This window comes from Trifolium pratense, linkage group LG2, assembly GCF_020283565.1.
Source record: "Trifolium pratense cultivar HEN17-A07 linkage group LG2, ARS_RC_1.1, whole genome shotgun sequence".
NCBI classification, from domain to species: domain Eukaryota; kingdom Viridiplantae; phylum Streptophyta; class Magnoliopsida; order Fabales; family Fabaceae; genus Trifolium; species Trifolium pratense.
Window position 1 is genome coordinate 1,976,480 of NC_060060.1, and position 4,714 is coordinate 1,981,193.

Genomic DNA, 4,714 nt, shown 5'->3' on the forward strand with positions numbered 1-4,714 from the left:
TATAGATCAACAATACATATATAGCATTTGTTTATGAGGATCATCTACGAAATAATGATGGAAGTGTTGAATAAAACTAACCTGTTGTGACCGATAATTGATCATGCCTCAGTATAGTATCTCACTAGGATTGTATTGCCTAAAAAATATATCTCACTAGGTTAAACGGGAGTATAACTTTATTTATATATATATATAGATAGATTCATATAGATAACACTTAACTTGAAAAGAAAGATACGGATAACATTTTTTGACAAAAATATATCGGCTTTTTTTTAAAAAAAAAATAGTAAGGCTTTATGCTTTTTAAAATATTTAAAAAAAATAAAAATAAACGTAAAAAGTAAAAATTATGCCTTGACCAAAGATCATTTTTAATAATATATATATAAATATAAATATTATCGTATAATGTCGTGTTATATTTATTTTGATGATTATTTTCAAAATATTGTTTGTGTTCCACCCATTAGGACTTAATTAAGCCATCACACCCTAAAAGCCACAATGTAGGGTTAAATGTGTTGTTAGTCTCTATATTTTGGCGAGCTTCTAAAAATAGTCCCTTAAATCGGGTTTCGCCCGTTGACTTGGGTTTGGGTTCGGGTGGGTCTCTCGGGTTTGAATTTTTTTGCCATCCCTACTCTTTTATAAGTAAATATGCTCATTTTGTATACTTATTAAGAAGTTACTTTTTTGTCTTAATTTTATGTAAAATTTCTATTATAATTTCTTAAATGACCTTAAATTTGCATTGAAACTCTACAATTATTTTAACAAGTAGAACAATTAATGAGAGTATAATTTTAGAAAAATAACATTAAATAAACTTGATTTTGGCAACTTTTTCTTATGAGTCCAAGAGAATTGTAAGTTTAATGACATGCATCTGTAAGTTTTTAATCTAAAATATTTTAGATTTCAATTTGGTCTCATATGTTTAAAAAGTTTTAAGTTGGTCCACTACAACATTTGTTGTCTTTAGCAACACTTTTTTATGCAACTCGTATAAACTGTTACCTAAAAGTGGCTTAGCTAACATGTTATGACTGTTGCCAGTTCTCTTTAGGCAGCGCTAGATAATTGTTCCCTGAAATCGAAGAGGGAACACTTTCAGACTGTTACTCTAATATTTCTTTTGCAATGGTTAATAACTGTGCCTATAGATATTTGTGGGGACAGTTTTAATTTGTTACATTATTTTTGACAAAAAGCAACATTTATCAACAATTGCTTTTAATATTCAGCATTTAACAATTATATTACTTTATTTTTTTTTCCTGTAAAAAAGACTAATCTCATCCCATCCATACACAAACAAGTTTGAGAGTTAAACCCCACCGTGTGGCTTCCTTCTCCTCCGTCTCCAAGTTTCAGAAAAGATATCTCTTCAAATACCACACAATCGAAAATCCACCTAAATCCTCCCCAATCTGTAGCTTTATAAATTCTCTCTCACCGCTCAATCCCTAGATTTTTAGGGTTTCCAATCTATTCTCTCACACCATTCAATCCCTATATTTATAGGGTTTCTGATACATTCCTCTTTATCGTATTTCTCGTATTTTTTATTTGACCAAAATTAATGGCTTCAATTTGGATACCCTATCTCAGTGGCGTCATAGTTTCAGAGATTAGCTAGCGGAGTTGGTGGCTACGATAAGGGTTTTGATCGGTATGCTTTAGCTTAAGCTTGAACACTGAGAAGGAATTAGTAGAATGCAGATATGGATTTGTCGAAGGAGTTTGGGTTTGTTTATTCTTATTTTCTTTGTTTTTTTTTCTGGGTTTGTTTGTTATTGTTGCTGTGGATGAATTTTTTGTGATGTTTAGTTATGAGATTGTGGTTGAACATCCCGCTATTATGCAGGAGGAAGCACTGTAATGTCTTAACTCACTATTATGCAGGTATTTTGCACAGTGTTGAACAACATCAACTTGTTATATCGTGAGTCTCTTTATCAACTTCAACTTAGATTGGGGTTTCCCTAAATTTTGCCAAAACCCTGACATTCTCTTTCATCCCAAATTAAATTTCTCTGTTCTTGGCTCAGTTAGAAGTTTGATGTTAATTTTTCTGATTATTATTTGCATGTTTTTCATATTCTGTTCAATTTCATGCCTAACAAGATTTGGTCATATTTGAATGGCACTTTGTTGGTTTTTGGTGTGTATAGGTTTTTGATAATTGTTTATACTTTCTTGATTTTGATTTTGGGTTTGCTGGTTTTTGTGAAATATAGTGATTACTAAATAGTAGATACTAATTACTAGTTAATACTTAGTATGTAGAGGATAATGGTTTTATGAATGAGATAAACAATTCACGTTGAGTGAAAACTCATGCTTGGAGTATGAATGAACCAATTCATCTTGACTAAAACCTCATGAAAAATGATGATGCAATGATGTTGGTAATGCACTAAGAAATATAAACCAATGATGGGGGGGACTTATTTTCATAAATGGAACTGAGAGGTGAAGTTTTTGATATGTACAATATAGGTAGTGGTTGCATTCTTCACAATAATGAGGATAATATTGAATGTGAAATTGATATTGAAATGCCAAATTACTTGTTATGCCCCTTTCATTGTTATTGAAATTGATATTGAATGTGAAATTGAAATTGATAATCAATTGTATGAAATCTTAACATTTGGTGTAGATGAATAATGCAGTACAACTAAGTGAGAAGAAGGAATTAACTGAAACATGCCTTAAAACAAACTACTTTGGTGTAGGTGAACATTAGAGAACTTGGCATTTACTTTTAGCAAGAAAGGGGCATAGTTGCCAAAATCAAGTTAACATTCATTAATTCTCAACTCCAAGTAGGTAAAGGTACACATGTTTAAGTGGCAAATAATTATAATTATGTGCTTATATTTAAATTCATTTTCTTAGAATATGCAGACAAATTCGATCCTTACTAAGCAATTGAAAATTGTGGTGCAGGAAGCAATTTACTCTTAACACAGTGATTTTGACTAGAAACTTAACTTGTCTGATTGTGAGTTATTTGCAATTCAATTTTCTACTACTAATTTCATATTGTCTACACTTTTTAAGTTATTTCTAACCTGTGTATCTGACCTTAAATTATGTAAGCCTATCTAATTGTTTGATTTTAGCTCTTCTTTTGTTTAATTTAATTATTCAATTAACTATGTAGACACCACTGTGTTTGGTTTTACAGCCCTCTACCATCTAGAGGAAGTCCAGGTATTGTTGTTTATATTTAAGAGTTGTTGTAGTCTTGTTGTTGAGCTGCATGGTTATTTATACTGAGACAAAACTTCTGAAGTGTATTGGATATCTTGTTAAGTTGTGAGAAATAAAGAAGCAAACGAGTTTGTAAAAGGAACCATCACTTATTCTCATATTCCTAAGAGATAGTTCAGATATGAAATTGAATTTTCAATGAAATGGCTAGATGTAATTTGGTACATTTACATTATAGAGGATAGTGATACTCTAATTTTGTAATGGCAATATGCATTCTAGTGTATATAGGGTCTGTTGTTAGCATAACTAGTGAGATTCTAGTTCAATTTTTGTTCAACTATTTGATTAATTTGGTGTAGCAGGTTCTGCATTGGAGCAATACGATCAAAAGGGATTACGATCAAAGAAATGTTGGAATTGATCAAGAACATTGAAAAGTAGCAAAAGGCATGTTATAGGTGGTTCTTCATATGATTATGCAACCAAGATAGTGGGGGCAATGAAAAGAAATTTACAATTTACACCAAAAGTGTCCAATTTTAGTTGTATTGGTTTTGAGATATTGTCTTAATTTGTATATAAGTAGTCATGGGAGAAGTAACCATGACTTTATGTGTTTTATAGTAATAGTTCATGTTGCTACTTTTTAGTACCCATAGAAAGGAGGTACTCTGTTATGCAATTTTGTAATACTACATATATTTGAATGAAGGAGTTCATATATTTGCCTCATTTTTATTTGAAATATATGATTTGGATATTAAATTTGGTTAAAATCTTTTCAAAATTATTGTCTAATATATTACAAATGTAAATTTAAAAATTGTTGCCTATAACTTATGGCTAAAAAATGTTGCCAATACATAATGGGGACGTTTGAAAATTGTTCCCTTTGATTAATCTTTAGGCAACAATTATAGACAGTAAATAAATTTGGCAACGCAGAATAACTGTTCCCTAAAGTTTTCTGAATAACTGTTCCCTTTTCTCGATAACATAGGCGACAGTTTTAAAAAGTGTGCCCAAAACGCGAAAAAACTGTAACCTTAGATAATAGGTAACGCTCGTTTATAAAACAGGTGAAAACTGTCCCCTATACTTTTAGACAACAATTTTCATGGTTTAGGCTACAATTTTGAATGGTTGTCTAAAAGCAAAAATGTTGTAGTGGTCCTTTTCGTCAGATTTTTGTTTAAATCGTCGACTTGTGTAATGAATTTGCATACATGGATTACTTAGGAGAGTACTATGTAAAAGTTTTAGAAGAAATTAAGGAGGGTGTATTGGATTGAGATTTCATGGGATTTTAAAAGACTTTTTTATGACAAAAAAATCTTGAGGTATTCAATCAAGACTTTTACAAAAGTTAAATAAATCTTGTGGTATTCAATTAAGACAAACATGATTTTTTTTTCAGGGCAATAAAATCCGTTGGTATTCAATTGAGATTTGATACTACTTTTAAAATGTCTACTGGTATTCA

At 30.6% G+C, this 4,714-nt stretch overlaps 1 long non-coding RNA gene across 3 annotated transcripts; it reads left to right on the forward strand.

The window, feature by feature from the left end:
- Positions 1-972: 972 nt before the first annotated feature.
- On the forward strand, positions 973-3,963 carry LOC123910950. 3 transcript variants are annotated; one of them, XR_006810353.1, is made up of 3 exons: positions 973-1,951; positions 2,748-3,016; positions 3,179-3,963. It is a non-coding gene; the product is annotated as an uncharacterized LOC123910950 (long non-coding RNA). The 3 variants fall into 3 exon arrangements; XR_006810352.1 differs by having other exon boundaries at positions 2,672-3,963; XR_006810351.1 differs by having other exon boundaries at positions 2,748-3,963.
- Positions 3,964-4,714: the final 751 nt, after the last annotated feature.